At 44.8% G+C, this 20,125-nt stretch overlaps 1 pseudogene; it reads right to left on the bottom strand.

Annotated features, from left to right (window-relative positions):
• Window positions 1–4,594: 4,594 nt before the first annotated feature.
• Window positions 4,595–6,970, bottom strand: LOC101711767 (tudor domain-containing protein 3 pseudogene; annotated as a pseudogene).
• Window positions 6,971–20,125: the final 13,155 nt, after the last annotated feature.

Here is a 20,125-nt window from a genome sequence, read left to right as displayed (position 1 = left end):
AAGCTCAATTATTAAAACAATTAAAATAGAGATCTGTTGGTTGAAGCCAACAGAGATAAGATCATTGCTAAGAAACCTTCCAACTCCAGGCTTCCATGATCCTGTTCACCACAATCTATTTGACTTCATTTTAAAGCAATGGTATGGTTTCTGGCTGCTAGTAATCACTGCACAGTTATTAGTAGTGGAAACTGACACAAATACCAAGAGACTTTGCACTTGATATCCTAGAGGCCCTAAAACACTTCTTCAAGGAAGTTAGCAACAGTTGCAAGTGGTGCAACTGTCCCAAAGTATTCAAGGCAAAGGAGCCTTTGCAGAGATGAGTTGATATAAACTCATCAGTTCATGGAGCATGAGAAAGCCACAAGCAATATAGGGTTGTTCTTTAGTTAAAGTTCAGCAAGTAGTTTTAAAATTCTGGTTCTCTTTCCTTTATGATGTTAAATATTCCTCCTTTATGAAATGATTATAGTAGATCATAGTTTTTAGGTTTTTTGTTGTCCCAACTTGATATAAAAGTTTGTAACAGCCAGAGATTTAGCTCAGTGCTTCCGCCACCTGCCTCGCAAACACAAGGTCCCGAGTTCGATCCCCAGTATCAGGAAAAAAAGTTTTTAACTATAGATGAATCCCAAAAGTTTTACTTGCCATTTACTAATCTATAAAATCCCCCAAAATAAGGATCATTGCCTACCTTACAGGTCATTTTTACATACAAGGAAATAGAGGTCTATAGGTTATTGCCCCAAATCCAGTTAACAGTGGATCTAGGACCTCACCAAGCATGTTATTGAACCTGTAGGAATTAATGAGATGCATCTGCCTTTAAAGAGCCCAGACTACAGGTCACTTTTTCAGCTCCTCATCTACTTCTTTAATCATCCTTGAGGAGACCTTATTCCAGGTTCCATCCCCCACTGCTTGTGCAACCTCCCCCTGTTGTTTCTGGGAGACCTTATAGGGTGGCCACAAGACACTTTCTTTGGTGACAGCCCTGTGCGCTGGCACCTGTCCAGGTGGTCCACATGGTGCTTGTGGCAGGTGGCAAGAACATCTCACTTTTTTTTGTTAAAGGGCAACCTCAGGAGAACTGTCTTGCCTCATAAAGTCTTCTAGGAGTTTATGTATGAAAACAGCCTTTTTGGCATTTACCCTCCCCAAGGAGACAGAGGCAGGTTCACTCTTCCTTCCACAGTTCCAGGCAGTGTTGTTCTCACCCCAAGGATAGCAAGTCACTCGGCCTGCAGAGGCTTTTAAATGCAGATACCCAGATACCCTTCTCAGGAGACTGTGGCTCAGGTGCCCAGGGCTTGGCCCAGGTGCACTTTTTATTGTTTCACAGTTGTTCTTATATGCCATGCTTTGGAGGTTTTCACCGGGCAAGACTCACCTGCCTAACCTCCAGTTCCCTGGGAGCCACTTGTTCCAGAGGGCATGGCAGTGAGCACTCTACCCTGCCTCTTTTGCTATAATAAGATTTGTTTAACTCATGTATATATCCTTCCTACCAGTGGCTTGATTGTTTCTTCGTTTGAGGTACTAGGGATTGAACTCAAAACTTTTGCACAGAACTGCATCCCCAGCACATTTTTTATGTTTTACTTTGAGACAGGCTCTGGCTAAGTCGCCAGTTTGCTCTGGCCAGGCTTGAATTTATCTGTCTCAGCCTTCCAGAGCGTTAGGATTACAGGCATGTACCACCACACCCAGCTCTAACTCCCTGAATGTTCCACTTCCCTGTGCTCCGGGCTCTCCTTGTACCTCTCTGTTAGTCTCTTTCTCACCTCCTTAGTGTACTCACTCTTCAGCTAGTCTTCTTCATTCTTCAGCTTGTCTCTTGGGACTCTTAGGATATGGTTCTCCTCTTGAAGGCTAGTCTCACAACAGTCTTTCAGGGTCCCTTCCATTCACTTTCATTCTAACAAGTCCGTGGATGATTGCAAGTCTTCCTCACCACCCTGACCTAGCTTCTGAGTTTCGAATTCACACCCTGTGGCTTTAGTGAAACTTTATCCCCTAGCGTGATGTAGGGGTCCCTCATACTCGTAGTATCCAGAGTAGAACTCTCCATCTTCAAGTCTGCACTCATTCTTCTCCTGTGTTCAGCTCCTAACTCAGTTCCTGACATTATCATCCACCATATATTGATCTCTTACCCAAATCTGAATACTATGTTTTTGTTTTGGATTCTTCCATTCTCTCGCCTACTCTATTTTCTCAGGAACCACATCTTCCACATTTTACCTCTTAAATATTTCTTTAGCCCTACCCCTTCCTTTCCAGATTTCTATGCCTGTCTTAATGTCTGAACCTTTAGGACAGCTTGAATTATTCTGCTTCTTAAATTTCTTAGAGAAATCTCCTGTGTCTAGTAGAATTGTTTTGTTGCAAAAGACACAAACTGACTGAAGCAGAAAAGAAAATTATTAGTATAAGGCTGGTTTGAGGAACACCACTCAGATCTAAAGTGTCCAGCTCACTCACTCAGTTCTGTTCTCCAGAAGCTGGCTTCACATGGAGAAACACTCAAAATTCTCTCTTCTGGTTCTTTGTACTGATAGTTCCACTGGTCGTGTTCAGTAAGTATTGAATTTTAAAACTGATCGCTTGAATTTTGTGAGACCTTTAGAGTGACATGAAGAGAAATGGGGTTGGAATTAAGAGTCTGGAATATGTGCCACACTCCTTATTTTGACAGAGAATTTAATATAGTTGATAGAATGGATGTTGGAGGACCAAAAAGCAAAGAGAGAGTATAGGACCAAGGCAAAGCAGCTACTATTGCTAAGAAGCAAAGAGGAGCCATTGATATCCTGGGAATCCCGGTCCTAGCAACAAGAAGGTGCACTGGGGAGGTGGAGGCAGCCTCAGGCCTCCCTGCACTTGGTCCCCACAGTGTGAACCTGCTGACCAGGGCCACCTCCATGCTTGGGTCCTAGACTCAACCCACAGCCATCTAGAACCCCCCTGTTGGTGGAACCCAGCTGGGAAAGAGGTCTTGCTTCCAGGGAGTAGAGGAGGATGGCCTGGAGCTTAGTGACTCACCATACACCAGACGCGTGCCACACACCACACACCCTACATTATGCCCATACACACATACGCCATACACTCTACATTGCACACAGACCACATACACCATGCATGTACCCCACACACATCACACACCATACTCCCTACATCACACACCCACACATACATATTCCACACATATATCCCATACCACACACAGACTATATGCACTATATACACATATCACACCATGTGCCCATCACACCCACACACACATATACCACACAGACACCTCACACCATACACAGGCCACATGCAATACACACACATACACCACACATGCCACACACCACATGTGAAAGAAAGAAGAGAGGGAGGGAAAGAGGGAGAAAGAGAGAAAGAGACTTCCAGCTAGACAGGAAAGAGAATGAGAAAAGCTGGAGAGGGTGTGGGGTGGGGGATTCTGTCCCATCCTGAAATGTAATGGGATTTCCACAGTCATTATGAGCAAAGAGCCACCAAATCAGGAGGAATGACGGTGGGTGTGTGACTCCTCAGGATCCTCAGGTCTTTCTGGCTCTGACTCCTGGGAGTAGGAATGTGAAAGCCCAGCTACTGGGCCCAGATTAGGGTAACTCGGGCTGCAACTGCCCCCTGGCCAAGCCCCCAACCCTGCTGTCCTGGGTAACCCCTCAGTGTCTATCCAGTCCTCTAGCAAGTGGGTCCAAGATGGAGTTAGAGGTATAAGAGATTGGCTAGGGTAACCCTTGAGAAAGACACAAGTGGAAAGGGTTAGGCAAGTAACTACATTAGCAGGGCTGGGGAACAAAGGAGGGTCCCAAAATAATGTATTGTGGTAGTTAGAGCTAAATGAAGAAAGCTTCATTTCACTATACCCTTGTAGCTAAATGAAGAGACTTCTACATATAATACATTTGTGGTCATTTGTGAGATCTCAGACCCAAAGCAATACCACAGAGCACAATGACATGTTAAGATTACACATTGTACACATTCTTTGTCATATTGTATCTGGCCACCTGATCAAAACAAGGCACACAGCCTTCCTGGGTGCCATGGTCTGTACCCAGTGATACAGAAAGGGGAGCATTCTTTAAAGACTCCCTCTTCCTTGGGCTGAGACATGATTTAGATTAAAACATATCTGCCATAAACTTGTTTCCTAAGTTTCTTCTACGATGAAAGCCCTTGAGGAAACACTTAGTACTTGAAAAGAACAAAGAAGACATTTTTGAGATACTGACATTACAAGTAACCTCTAAGAAAAATGTCAATGAGCATAATAAACAGTGTAGTTCACTGCAGTCTTATGTGTATAAAAATGTATCCAAACTTGCACTTGGTGCAGATGTCTTTGTGACACTGTCCTTCTTTCTTGAAGGCTTCAATTTCTCTATATCTGATTTACAATATGCTCTACCTATACTTCTGCATACCCTATGTGTCTTTTTTTTATAGCACAATAGTTTTTTTGATGGCAGAAGAAAAAAATCTTCCTTTCACTTGTAAAAGGTTTAACTCATTTTTTTTCCCATTCTTGAATTTTCCCCCTTAAAAATTTGCTTTTTGTTTCTTCAAATAACGATATCCACCATGGCTGTATTTTACTCTGAAGGGAAAGTTGAAGGTCTATCAAGAAGTTTTGACTAGGAGGTTTTGACAGCTCCTTTCTTCACAAAGACCCTTTTCATATTAGTTTCGAGCCTGGGGAGGTTGGTAAAACTGCTGGGTTGGCCGAGTAGATCGTCTTGGCTGGCCATCACCTCCTCTACCGAACTCAAGAGTTTGGTCACAGGTGCCTTCTTCTTCCCATGCCTCTGTCTGAGTGGGCTTGATACTGCTTAATAGCACCTCTTCATAGTTTCCATAATCAATAAATTTACCAACTGCAGTCATACCGGAAGAATGGAGAGCTTCAACTTCTGCTCGGTAAAACTTGTTGTCTTCCCAATAAAGTGCAAAACATTCATCTCCAGTTTTCCACATTTTTGCATACTCCATAGGAATTGATGACTCCAGCACTTTTTCTGGCTTAATTGGCCCAGACCTTCTTTTGGGCCCTCTATTGTAAAATATTTTATCTTCATAGGGTATAGCTGTGACAGAGCCTGCTGACTTAATCGGTCCTATTCTTCTCCCTTTCAGGGGCATTTCTGTCTCTCCATTTGGAATGCCAATGAAACTATTACTTCGGACAGGATTCTGGTAATCAGTATTTACATGAAAATGTTTTTCAATTTTTATACCACTGAAAGCTTCATTATTTATTGTTCGTGATTTCCTGTCATAAAAATGATCAGGATTACCTGTTTGGCTTTCTCTTTTCCCACATTTTTGATTATTATAATCTATGAATTCTTGAGGAAGTGGATTTTCTTTTGGCTCTGCATAGGCTGGACCTTTTCCTGATCTGCTTTGCATAGCATTATCTCTTTTGTTAAAAGCACCATCACTGTGCTGAGAACTTAGAGGATATGAAGTATCTTTAGTCCTGTCATATCTAGAATATGGTCTATCACATTTGATTCTCTCCTCAGCTCATACTTCAGATCCTGAAGAAATACTTGGTCTTTCAGAAACTCTATTTCTAGGCAATCCACTGCCATCCAAAACTGACTTTCAATTTTGGATGTCTCTTTGAAAACGAGGAGGTTTTTCATGTCTTGGCTGCCTGGTATCATTACAAGGAAGATGTCTTGGTTGATTATTATCTTTTACTCCATTTTGTTCATTATTTGACATTCTGTGGTGTCCCTGATGAAACTGCTGTGGCTGTGACTTAGGTTCTTCCACACTTAAATTTCCCATTTTAGACTCCAAGAAATCAAATAATGTGCTTGGTGCAGAAGGCCTTGCATTTGCTAGGTCCACTTCATCTTCTGATCTTACTCGACCCCTGCCTTTTCCTCTGCCTCTTGGAGGTGGACCTGTAACAGGTTTCTGTTTATTGTTGTTAAGCAGTACATTCAATGCTGCTTCTAAGTCGTGGCCATTATCCATAAGAGGTTGCCTCGATGCATCCTTACTGAAACCCGTTTCTGTTATGTGCTTCAGTGCTTTCTCATCAACCAATTCTCTATAGACACCTTCATATTTCCCTTTCAATCTGGTTGATTTTTCTTTCTGTAAAACTTCTCTACCTCGGTTACCAACAGCATTCAGGTTGAGATTACTTCTGGCACCCACACACACACACTCCTCCAAAGGTCTTGGTTTCTTTGCTCTTTGCAACTTCTGCAAGAGCAGCAGTCCTTTGCTTTTCAAATTCATCATTATAATTTGTAGGTTTGACAGGCATTGTAACTTGTAACGTCTTTCTTCGATCAAGTTCTCTGCTATCTACTTGAACATGAGATGCACACTTCTGTCCAAAAGGCACAAAAGGAGGTGGTCCACCTTCAGTTCCAATGTTGCTTCTACTGTGTTTTGATAAGCTTCTTTGTAACTCCCCTTTCTCAATGAGGTGTTCCACTTCAACACCAAGAACCGTGGTGTTAAGAGTCATTCAAGAGCAGGAATCCATTTTTTGTATCAACAATGCCTGACAGCTTGACTTTAGTTCCAGGTGGTGTGTTCAGGCTTATTTTTGACATATAACTAAATTCTACTGCTGTGCAACTTATATGACCATCCGTCATCTGCAAGCGCAGCGTCCTTGGTGCAGCCTGAGATTCTTCGTTATCCTTTGGTGCAGCAACATTTCGAATTTTTTGAATTTTCAAAACACATGGACCTTCAAGCTTTTCTACCTTTCCACCACTGCTGATGTCACTGGGAAGGAATTTCTTGCCAATTGTTCTCAAATCTGTATTGAGAGCAATAAGGATGATGTCATTTATATTGACTTGTCGGGAGAACTTGTGCAAGCTTCAATGCCTTCGTCCGAAAGATACCAACCCGCCTGGGACAACAACGCTCAGGGGACCTTGGCCATCGCAGCTGCCTGGGCGGGGGCGATAGGGGGATGGGGTGGGGGTGGGGCGGGAGGGACGCCTCCTACTTGAGACCCCAAAAAAGAAGAAAAAGGAAAAAAAGAAAAGAAAACTCCTCCGGTCGGCCCCACGACTGGGCATGCTCAGTGCGGTGGACACTTCCGCCTGTAGGTTTTGCTCGCAGCGTTTTCCGAGCATCGGCCGCGGGGCCGGTCCGGGGCGGTGGCTGCGGCGGGGGCTGGAGTCCGAGGGCCGCGCCTCGTCACCCACTGCTCTAGTGTTTTGGTTGGGTTTTCGCGCGTGTGGTGGGAGGCGCTCTGCACGGCAGAAAGCCAGGCCGCACTTCCGGCGGCCACCCCGGTTCGGGCGGGATGGCGCCGGCCTGGAACCCGAGCGCTCTGAAGACGTCCCGGCCCTAGCCCATTCTCATAGGAGAAAAGTTTGCTTCCTGCTCAAGACTCGAGCCATTCACCTCGCCTCACGGTCCGCGGTGACTTAGAGTTAAGACTGTAGCTGGGGCTTTGAGTCCCCACTGAGGGACACCACAATGAAAGCGAATGAGTCACCCGAAAAACACTTGCACTTAGAAAACATGTAAAAATCAGGCAGTTGAGTCAGTGCGTTTTTCTTGACGCTGTCCCTTGGGAACCGTCCACATCCCTGCGCAAGCCTCAACCTGGGCCCTGGCCCTACCAGGCCGCAGCCCACAACCCGCCGGCCACGGGCAGAAGGGCTGAAGCGCCGCGTGCGTCCTTCTACCCTATATGTCTTGATCAAAATCTTTCATCAAAGGCACAAGAACCAAGGAGCCAGGTGCCAGTTTCTCACTGCATCAGGCCACAGCTTCCTGGTGACAGAGGAGAGAGAGTGGTCCAGGAAAACACTAGGCCGTGATGCGGGTCTGACCCCAGTGAAAGGCAAGACTAAGGAAGGAGAGAGATGGAAGCAGAGCACTGGTCTGAGGCACCAAAGCCTACCCACACTGGCCAGAAGTGGTGAGCCCTTAGTCACAACCAACAGCTGCCCGGGAAAAACAGGAACTTGGCTTGAAAGCAAGGCAGAAGCAGATTTTGCAGTCTGCTGCACTCCTTAGAGCTGATTTCCAGAAGACAGAGCTGAGCAGTGCCCCTGCAGGGCTGCCACAGCCACCAAAATACCAAATACAGCACCTCCTCTGGTTTCTCCGGGGCACCAAGACTGCTCCTCTTCCCTCCTCTTGAGATGCCATCTTCCTCAGTCTCTGTATCTCTGTATTTTCCTTATTTCCCTCAAATGTAGCTGGCTGCTGTTTCTCAGAATCCTTTGCAGGTTCATCTTGGCCTACATGGCCTTCATATGTTGGTATCTTATTTCTCAGCCTTCCATTCTCTCTGCTTCATCCTCTTCTCACTGACCACATCCCACCCACAGCTAAATTGTCAGTCCTAATCCAGAACCAAGTTCTACAATAAGCGCTACCAGAGAGGCCACAGGCAATTGGATGCAGTTCTACACACAAACCTGTGTCTGAACCTTATCACGGGTCACGGGTCCTCAGTAGTTCTCTAAGTGCACATCGCATCCTTAACAAATTCTGTGGCCTGAGATAAGAACCCACTATCAGAGATGATTAGAGTAAGGTACTTGAAGGTACTCTGTCAATTAACTCACAGAAGAATATGTTATTATTATAACAATTTCCACACTATTCTTGAAGTGTAACCCTGATCATCTACTTTCAGACTTTCTTATTTTCTAGAATAAACACTCCAAATCCCTATATTTGCATTAAAACTCTGTGACATATTTTCTGCTCACTCCTATTCATTCACAAACTGTTTTGGATCAGCATTTCCCAAAACTGTATTAGTTGGAACACTAGTTCCTTAAGATACGAGTACATGTGTGAAAAGAGTCAAACTTAGGCAGTATCCCCTCCTGGAAGGTTAAAAATATATACCAAATGTCCTGAGAAGTGCAACCTTTTAAAGCCAGTTTTCCCAACTAACTTAGCTACAGGCCCTTTCCATTTTTTCCCATGCCATACTATAAAATTCCTGTGGACTGTCAGCACTCCACTCAACATAGGTGGGGAATCCTGTTCTAGGCAGGTTGAGCAACGTATTGTTTCATCTTAGGGAGATTAAGCAAAGTTCTTGCTACCAGGACCCCTTAATGAGAGGAACTTTGATTCTCGTCTGCTATAGTTTGGATCTTGAATGTCCCCCAAAGGTCCAAGTATTGAAGGCTTGGTCACCAGACTGTGGCACTATTGGGAGGTGGTGAAACCTTTAAAAGTTGGAGCCTAGTGGAAGGAAATTAGGTCACTGGGGCCATGGCCGTGAAGGGAATATTGAAATCCTGCTTTTCTTGCTTCCCTGGCACTGTGATATGAATAGGTCTTTTCTACCATGCCCTTCTACCATAATGTACTGGACCATGACAGCTCCAAAGCAACAGAGACAAGGAACCAAGGGCTAAAACCTCTGAAACTATGAGTCAAAATGAATCTTTCTTCCTTTTAGATTTGATTATCTCATACATTGTGTCACAGTAATGGAAAGCTGACTAACACACCATCCATTTCATAACCTGAATTTCCCCCTTTTCTATACAGTGAGCACGTTAGAATGATTCCAATTTATCCATCTTTCTGAATCACATTGTACAAAGGAACATCTATTGCTTGCAACTAACAGACTGACACAGATCAACAAGCAGCCAGTGAAATGGCTGTGATCCCAAACTGGAAATTTCCCAAATGCTCCTTAATATTTGAATGGTTAAATAAATTGTGGTATAATCATAAAATGGGATGTTGTATAGCAAAAAGAATAAACTGTCTTCAACCATATGCAATAATGGGGGTGAACTTCATGTGTATGATTTGAGTGAAATAAGCTAGACCCAATATGAATCCATTTATATGAAGATTAAAAAAAACAACTGTGCTCTGCTGGCAGAAGGTCAGGATGATGGTTACCTTTGGCAGTGGAGGGGATAGGAGGACTTCTACTGCTGATAACCTTCTGATCCCCGAGCTGGCTCTGTGTTCTGCTTGTGTTCAGTAAGCATTCGTGAGCCCCCCACCCCTATGACAGAGGCAATTTTTTTTGCATGTGTGTTATATTGCAGTAAAGCTTCAGAGGGGATTATCAAAAGGCATCCGTCCCCATTGAGGAATCCATTGCACAACCATCTAAAGGGAGCACATTGGTTTTAGAACCAATAGAAATGAAATGTTGCCCCAAGTTATTCTAGCTCACTTCAATCATGTTTGATTCCCACATTTGTCTAAACATCTGCACTCACAACTTCTCCATGTCTGCACATGTCCAAAAGACATTTTGCACCAATCATATTTTTTATTTTCTAGATTTTATAATGGTTTGGCTTGGAGACCTTGCAGACCCAGGAAGTACTGTATCTCCCAGGGTTAGTTAAGTTCTACTTTACTTATAACAAATTTGCCTGTGGCTACCCATCCAGAGCCCATGCTCCAGCCCCCTCCTCTGTCTAGCTTTCCCACTTCCAGGAGGCAAACCACTTCTCTAATCACCAGCTCCTGAACACCTAGGGACCCTGCAGCCCGAAGCTCATCAAATCCAATACTCAGTCCGATATTTGGCCTGCCGTATGCCTTGTCTTTTCCTTCTCATGAGGCCACAATAAAAGTTTTACTCATGCTCTTCCCTCCTGACTTACCCAGCGCTTTCTGTGTGGCCTGTACATCTCCTGCTTCTAGGGATCTGTACCAGCTTTCTATTCCTAGTTCTTTTTTTTTTTTGGTACTGGGGATCGAACTCGGATCCTTGCACTTGCGCAGCAGGCCCCAAAACACTGAGCTAAATCCCCGGTATGTACCAGCTTTCTTTTTTATGTCATTTCTGTGTCTTTGTGTCTTACCCAATTCAAACAAGTCTCTGGTACACTGTAAAGCACATTCATGCATTTCACAATTTTTAAAGCACGTACTATATTTCAGACACAGTTGTAAATAGTAGGGATAGAGCAATGACCATGAAACAAGGTCCCTCAGCTCAAAGAAACCACAATCTAGTAGAAAGAGCTGATTAACAAGCCAAGAAATAAATGTGTCCAGATGCAATTAGGTTGCTAAGTGAATGAAACAGATCAAGACAGGTTGTTTTGTTTTGTTTTGTTGACTTGTTTCAGTGGTTGGAGAAGTTCACTTGTAGGAGGTAACTCTTGAGCCAAGGCCTGAATTGTTCCTTGTGCACCCAGGGACACCCAGAGGTCTGCACTGGAGGCATCCAAAGTAACTAGAAAGTTGTATCTACTGCAGATGCTCAACCAGAACAAACTGTCTCTTTCTCAGCACACATGGGAGGGCTTAAGTCCAGGAGAAAATAACTTCTTAGCACTAGCCTGCTCTAATCAAGTGGCCTTCCAAATGCTGTAATGCAGAAGTACCCAGGCACTGAGATGTAGAGGGTGCATTGGCCATACGCCACCTAGAAGGCAGCAACCAGCTGCATAAATGTTCACATACTGTATACAAATTAAAGTGAGTGTGTAGCTTTCTGGACTGTCTTTGCTTCCCATTATCCCTGGGAACCCACTGCTTAGTTCACCTTTGTAGCAACACCAGCCTGAGCCTGGTCACTGCAGTCCCAGCCCTTGGCCTGGGAGCCCTTCAGCTAGACCCATCTCAGGAAGAACAGGACACTTGCCCTGAGGCCATGTTTCCAATGCACAGATAAGTTCCATCTTTACTTTTAGATTTAGTTAATTTTGGACAGAATTTAAAATAAGGGTAGGAAATTTAAAATCATTGTCCCCTCACCCTCCGAGTGGTACATCTCGGGTCACTGACCTTTCCCTCTTCACTGGGAAGCTTGCACTCACACCCTGAATCCTAAGACCAGCACCGACAAACTCCCTTCACCAGGAAAGGGCCAGGAACCTCAGCTCTGAAAGCCAATCTCTTGTCTCCCCAGCACCTCCAGAAAGGGGCAAATTGATTTCACTTGGGACCCCTGGAGCCCAGAGCAGGGCTGGCTTGCCTGCAATGGAAGACACAGTTCATACTGCTGGGACACAGTGTCCTCTCCTCACAGCCTGTGCCAGGGACAGTGCCTCCCAAGAGCCCTTTCTGTGGGCTCTGCTGCTACCCTGGGTTATTTATCTTTGCCTGGGATTCCAGTGGTTTACTTTCCACCATTGATCTCCCTGGTGGACAAGTGTTTGGGTATTTACACAAACACAGTGGGAGACTTTTTGTCTGTCACTAATATCATACTCCAGGGCTAGAAAAACTCAAAAGGCCCCCTCATACCTTGTAGCAATTTAAAACCAGCAGACATCTCCCCCAGAGCCCAGAGCTGGCAGAGTCAGAGCATGCCTCTGTGTCCAGAATGCAGTGCTGATTATCTCTAAAATGCCATTGTCCTCTCCAAATTCCAGCTCTCTCCAACTCTTTCAGGCATTTAATGGCCTATGAAAGTCCTTTCCCTTGTATGTAGGCCATATCTCAAAATTTCAAGGCTCCCAGCTGTCTTGAAAATGTCAACAATGAATCTCTCTACTTATCAAGTGTTTTTCTATTTCCCCATTTGAGAAGGAAGTCTGCAAAGGCAGGACCCTACGTCCTGTTTAAGATCCAGACCTCAAGGGTAATGTGATGGCAATTCAGCCACCTTATGCCTAGGCACCTCTTTGGATCAATCAAAGCTTTCATGATAAGGGCTTAAACCCTGTAAAAGTGATTTATTTGCTTCAAATTACTGTTTAATATTCATTTGTTTGTGTAAATCTCCAAGTCACCAGTCATTAGTGTGAACCACACAACTCTTGCAAGTAAAATTTATATATAGAAATAGTTTCCAGTTTGAATCTGACATATCATACCTGGAAGGATTGAGAGAAACTATAAATAAAGCCTAATTCCTATATTGAGTCTCTGTCTAATAAAGATGTTTTTGTTGTTCACAAAACAAAAATCAAAACAAAGCAGCAAAAAACACCAGGAGGCTGGGAACTCCATATCCAGGCAGGAAGAACTGAACCCTGAAACTCACTACATCTTTGCGTATCTATACCAAGACTCCCCTTTCTTTCTGAAAGTGTCATTTGACAGATTTTTTAAAAAATTCATTTGGGGGTTTAGGCACACAGATTGAATCCAGATGCTCAGGGCAGGACCTGGGCTGTGTAGCCAAGGGCAGTTTTACCTGCACGATGGAGGGAAGGCAACCAGGGCACCAGGCCATTGGGGCCAGGGTCTGCCCAGGGCCAAAACATCATCGCAGAGAAAGGGATTTATGTGTTCTGTGCATGGGGTGAAGCTGCTCAGTGTGGTAGCTGCCAGCTCCCAAGGCTGTGGAGGAGACTTAGGAATGTGGCCCAGGATTCTCTGGTCTCCCATCAATCTGCTCGGGCATGAAGGTACAGACTGCACTGCCAACTTCATCCTGTATATTCAGCAGGACAGACACTGACAGTTGGCTGCCGGTCCCAGAGGGTTCACCTCCACCCTTGTCTGTTAACCCTAGCTGCTTTGTGCTGGCTTTGAGGACACCACAATGGCTCTGGTTTGCATATGTGGCCAGAGGAGGAAGCAGCAAGTGACTTGGAAGATACACACATCACAAGTGGCCAGAGGATCATCTGGGCATCACCTGAGGAGTGCCAAGGATCTTGTGCACCTGAAGCTTCCCTCTCAGTGCCCATCCACGTTTCTGAACTCTCACCTGGGGATCGGACCCAGGACCTTTACACTAAGCTACATCTCAGTGCTTTTTCTTTATTTTGAGACAGTCTCACTAAGTCCCTAAGTTGCCCAATTTAGGCTCCAACTTTTGATCTTTCTGCTTTAGCTTTCTAGAACACTTCGATTACAGGTGTGCAACACCACACCTGGTTACTGAACTCTTACTTCTATAGCTTCTTCAGTTTACTCTAATGCATACAGGGACTGCAGAGGCTGGGGCACTGGGGGATGGATGGCAGATACACTGTGGTGTGAAAGCCTAAGGCTGGAAAGGCAGGCTCTGGAGCCCAGTACTCTTGTGAAAGCTGCTGAGTTGAAGGCTTCTATCTTAGCAACAGAAAATGATTGGAGGGGGCCAGAGTGAGGAAGCAGGGAGAACCCAGTCTAGGGCCAGGCTTCTGGAATCATCTGTTGTGCAGTGGAGGAATCATTTTGTTTCCAGTCCTCTTGAGCCTATACTTTTAAAAAATAAATTACCAGGAAAATTAGATTTAAAAATACATACAAGATACATGTCCTATTTTTTCTCAAAAACATTGTTTTAATTGGGGTAAAAGAATATAAAATGTACCATTCTCACTATTTTTGAATGTTCATTCCACTAATATTATGGTACAACCAATCCTCAGAACATTTTTATTTGACAAAACTGAAGCTACCCACTAAACAATTCAGTTTGGTAACCACCATTCTGCTTTCTTTCTCTATGAATTTGATCATCTTAGGTATCTCATACAATTGGAATTATACAATATTTGTCCCTTTGTGTCTGGTTTGTTTCACCTAGCATGATGTTCTTATGGTTCAACCATCTTGTAACGTGTGTTGGAAATTCTTTCCTTTTGAAAGCTGAAAAATAGCCCACAGTTTCTTCATCCATTCATCCACTGATGGACACTTTGGTTGTTATACCTGCTAGGTATTGTGAAAAATGCTTCTGGGAATATGGGTGCATAGCTATCTCTTCAAGTTCCTGCTTTCCATTCTTTTGGACATTATCACAAAAGCAGAATAGCTAGGTCATCTGGCAGCTCTACTTTTAATATTTTGAGGAACTACCATCTCATTTCCGCAGCAGCTGCACCGTTTCATCTTTCTACTAACTGCACAACAGTTCCAGTTGCTCCACATCCTTGACAACATATGAATTATTCCACATATTTTTATGTTAGCCATCCTAGTGAGTAAGAGTTTTTCTGTTTCAAATTAAGTTCAGCAGTATAACATTACTCTGTCTAATCACTACAGCAAGTTTAAATCCCTCACCTTCTGCTCTTATCTCACTGGAGACCAAGAGCAAACATCTCTCACCCTGGCTCCTGCCAACTGACCAGACAAAGATGCATTGCCAAGCTCTTGGTCTCTGGCACCTACATGTGTTCATTGTTCAATCAGCACAGCACCCTACGATGTAGATGCTACTACTGTCCCTAGTTCATGGGTAGGAAACAGAGACACAGGGAAGGCAAGGAACTTGGCAGCATAGCAGGGAGGCAGGAAAAGAGGAAGAGTGGAGCCAGGCTCCCCAGGGAGGAATCAAGGGGAGCCCACCCCAGCACAGTGCTCCTGTGTTGTGCTGGAATCCTGGCCTCCTGATCATTCACATACCTCCTCAACCCATTCTTGTTATTGTTTTGTTTTCCAAGGTTAATTAATAGATCCGCTGCTCATTGGGGAAAGATGGAAGTCTCCTAGAGACCACTGGGCAGAAAGGAAAGACACTGACTGAAGCAGGAAATACAACTGGGAGAGTATATTTGGAAGGAGATGTGATCAGTCTGTTATTGGAGGAGTTGAGATTAAATCCCTGTGACTTCCAGGTAGGAGCAGCACCAAAGGCAGACAGGCCTTGAGTTCTCAGATCCTGAACAAGGATGAGACTGAAAATTCAGTTGAGAAAATGAAGATGAGTCTGGAGCATGAGTTCAAGGGAACTGAGAACATTTTGGAAAGAAGCAGAGGAGCCAGAGGGAAGAGAGCAGCCAAAGGATGGGGCATCGAGTGCAGAGAAGGGATATCAACAGCATGACCAGGTCTACACAGAGGCTATAACCTAGTGGCTTGGATTTGGCCATGTGGCAGTCCCTGGTGGCCTTTCTGAAGGCTGAGTGGACAGCATCATGGAGGCCCTGAAGGTAGAGGCTGGGTGGTGGTAGGCAGGATGGAAGAAGGCAGCAAGTGTGCAGATGAGTCTCTTTAGAAGCTCAGCTGTGGTGCAGAGGAGACAGAGGACAATCCCAGAAGGACAGTGTAGGTGCCATGTGGAATATTGGGCTAAGGATGGATTGTTATTTGGTCTTATAAGAAAAAAAAAAGTTGGATCAAAGTAATAGAGTTTCTTCATAGTTGGGGAGGGGGTGAGTATCAGAGCCTATAGAAAGATGAAAGACTGAGGGGAATTTGCAGGGAAAAGAGTGAAGCCCCACTTGCCCTGAGGTGCAAAAGGAGATAGTTCTTGCTTCAGATTCCTTTGTGGAAAGAGGGAAGGGAGCAGTTGATCAGAGGCAGAGGTAAACTGCCCACTAACAGAGATGGGTGGGTGTGTATGGGGACCAGGGAGAGGTGAACTTTAGAGGAGCCACCGAGAAACCACAGTGAGAGTCACCTGGGTTTCAGAGTTGTCCAGAAGCAGAGAGCCCAGCCAGCTAGAAAGACCGTGTCAGCATGGCCATGTGGCCTGTCTGTGGGATTTTCCTCTGCCATCCTGAATTCGGCTGTGCAAGTGAGTGAGCAGAGATGGCTCCAAAGTCAAGGTTTCACAAGTTGCCTCTGGCTATCATCGAAGAGATAGGAAAGTAGAGGAAATGCTGTCAAGAGAGGAAAAGAAGGAAACGAACCATGCTGGTTTTAAAATATGTCCACAAATTATTTGGTCCTTCTCTGTCTTCTCAAAAGGCAGCGTTTAATCCCCTGGCTTTGAATGCCAGTTAATCTCGAGATGGGCCACTGGGGAATAGAATATAGGAGTCTCAGTGCATGCTTTTTAATCCCAGGTCACAGGGACTTTGAAAAGTGAGACCTGAGGACATGGAGCAGTCACTATGCTGGATGGCCCCTAAAATCCCAAAAGACAGTGTGTGAGGGAGGGGCATGGCTGAATGTAACAACACTGGAGCTTCTTCTCTGAGGCAACATTTCTGGGTAGATCAGGCTCAAGTGTGGCTGAGGCTCAGGGAGGTGAACCAGTGGCATCATGGCTCCTGGACAGTGATGTCACCCAGGATGGGGAGGGGGGGCTTGGGCTGGGAGAAAGATCTACTTTCGGTGCAAAAGCCTTAGCATGCAGTGGGAGGTGGTTCCTACTAAGAAATGCAGGAGCTGAGGTAACCTCTTTGATGGCTTGAGCCTGCAGGGAGGGCCTCACACAAAGCCAAGGCCTCATAGCCCATAGCCAGCCAAAAAGACTCAGAACACCACCACCCTTGCATGCCTAGAAGGTGTGGGTGAGGGAGCAGGCCACAGGCCACTGAGCCATTCCCAATGCCAGATGTACTGAGTCCTGCACACTGAGGACACCAAAGACGTGACCCTAATCTGTGGGAGAAATAGCAAAGGAGAAAACCCTTAGGATTTTTGCCTGCCTCCATCATGCCATGTTGCATCAGAGTGGCAGGTGGAGCAGCATTTGCTCCCTTTTCTAAAGCAAGGTCTTGTCTTCTACACCTGTCCCCTGTCATGTCATGTGTGTGTGTGTGCGTGTCATCCCCCCAACACACACACACACACACACACACACATACACACAGTGGCTCCTGATTCCTGGTGCTTCTGGGCTCTGACTGCCTCCTGCCACACCTTGTCTCATCATCACCCCTTTTCCAGATGTCTGTTCTTCTCCAGACACAACATTACTGTGAGGTCACCTGAAACCACTGCTCTCAGGTCTGGCTTATCTGCTAGACTAGCTCTTTACTTGAGCAAGCCCTTCCTAGGAGATCCTACAATTCTGATTCCTCTAGGGTAGTAGTGGTGAACCTACGGCACACATGCTGCAGTGGGCTGTTTATATCATTGAAAGCTCTAAAAGATTTACCATCGCTGCTCTAGGGAATCTCCCCCAAGCCAGGCCTCTACTCCTAGCCACGACTGAAGCCAAAGGAGGCAGAGCTCAGGAAGCATCACCAAGCCTTGGTGCACATTCAATATTTATCATTAAACTTAGTCAGGTTCATGAGTCAGGGTTTACATACCGGGTCATATGCTTTTGAAAGGACAGTGATGACTCTGGGGTGGTCCCTTGGCTCTTCTGGCATCTCATATGCCTGCATGGCCCACAGTTACACTCCTGGCGAAGTGACATGAGCAAAAACATTTGCAAAGCTGCAGACACTGAGACAAGACAAGACTAGAGAGAGGCACCTGTGCAAAAGGGCCAGGCACACCGTGCCCTCAAACCTCAGGTTTATCCCTCTGTGTTTGCAGTTGTTTAATGTCGAGACAAGTCAACTTGAAGCTGTATAATAAATGAATTCCAGCTTGAGTCTTGGCAGGATTTGTTTTGCTTGAGAGAAGTTGTTTATGCTAAGGGATCCCCCTCTGCATAGCTCGATTTATATTAAACAGAGTCTTGTCCATCATCTGGATGCTGCTGTAAACAAGATAATCTTTGTCTACCAGGAGTGAGCTCGATGCCAACGACTTTAAATAAACACAAGCACCAGTTTTGTATTTACATTGTCTGAAGTAAGCACTGGCGAGGGTTGTTAAAGGCGCCTTGGGCCCCTCCTTGGCTAAGATACTGCCAGTTTTCAGACAGACCTGGTTTGGAGAGGACTCACTCAAGAAAGAGATTTCATACTTAGCAGATGAGTGCTACAGCCAGGGCTGCATTCTTTTGTGTGGTTTTTGTGTTTAAAAAATTCTACTTAGATAGTATGACTTCTTTTTGTCCTGGAAAGAGGAGGGCATGGGTTGGGGAGAAGACCTTAGACATACGAAGTGAAATCATAAACTTGAGCTATCAATACCTCCCTCCTAGGGCGAGGCTTTAGGTGCAAGTGGCTGCAAGGATTATATCATTCATAGGGCCATGACTCAGCTCTAAGGAAGGCATCCGTGCTTTGAGTTGGATTCCAGGTGGGAAATAAGTGGAATTTTGCAGAAGTCTGGGTGTCTGTTGCAACGCTAAAGCCAGTAACCACAGATGCCTACCACTCTTCATATAAATGAAGAGTGATAAATGATCTCTGTGGAGGAGGGAAATGAAAAGCCATTTTTTCCTGGCTAATCTCCCCAGTAAAGAAAGCAAGAACTAGGTAGAGTGTGAGAGTCACGCTCCCACTTGTATTCAGGGACAAGGCCTTTGGCAGTAGCAACTGTTGGATTAGTATTCCAGGCCACGGAGGCAGGACACAAGAGCTGAACAGGATGCTTATGGAATATCATTCAGATGAAGAATGGTGTTGGGTGAAGGGGGTCTGAATATTTCATGAAGCGAATCATGGTAGCTGTAAGATCTTTGTGACCCCTTGTTTGAGATTGTTGGGGATTTAAAATTTTCTCAGGTCTGATTTATAAACCTTCAAACTCAGAGGAGCAAAAAGTATTTTCACAATCAAAGAGGCAAATACCTCTTCAACCACTTTAAAACTTTACATACTTGATGGTGCTGTGGGTTAATTTCATGGGAAAGAAATGGGCCATTATAGCAACTATCAAATTTGGCCTAGACAACAGGTAGAATTTGTAGGGCAGGAGCTGGCAGTGAAGTCTGCCAGCTCTGGAACCAGATTGCTGGGGGCCTAGTGTGGCTCTTTACCTCTGTTACCTCAGGAAAGTTATTTAATCCATTTGTCATTTGATTTTCTGAAGGGAGTAATAATGGTACAGTCATGCATCCATTAAGGATGAGGGTACACTGTACATTCTGAGAGATGCCGATTAGGTGATGTGCAAGCATCCTAGAGTGTTCTTACACACACCTGGATGATATAGGTCAGGCACTTGAAGTACTTCCTTTTTGATGCCATCAAGAGACACAGAAAACAGATTGTGTGAGACTTGGGCTGGTATTACACAACATACTATTGGTGATGGTCAATCTTGACTATCAATTTGTTTGACTTGAGAGGTGCCTAGGAGACTGGTAAAGCACATTTCTGGATATGTCTGGGTGGGCTATGGATGTGACCTTGGGGCCTATGTCTAGTCCCTGGCCTCTTCCTCTGTGGCTCTTTCACTGCTCTCTGCTTCCTGGTTGCCATGAGGTAACTCTCCTCTGCCATGTCCTTCTCTCATGATGTTCCTGCATTGGAGCTAGCCAATCATGGACTGAAACCTCTGAAACCATGAGCCAAAATAAACTTTTTCTCCTTTAAATTATGCACATTAGGTATTTTGTTTCAGCAATGAAAAGATGGCTAACACACTGTTTTGTAGTAATTGTTTCATACAAGTAGAAGGAGTACAGTCTAACATAATGATAAGACGTACAGTATAATGAATA

The sequence above is a fragment of the Heterocephalus glaber genome, unplaced genomic scaffold (genome assembly GCF_053883595.1).
Source record: "Heterocephalus glaber isolate CG9 unplaced genomic scaffold, H.glaber_assembly_v1.0 deba00000594, whole genome shotgun sequence".
NCBI lineage: Eukaryota > Metazoa > Chordata > Mammalia > Rodentia > Bathyergidae > Heterocephalus > Heterocephalus glaber.
This window is presented reverse-complemented; position numbering and strand designations above follow the sequence as displayed.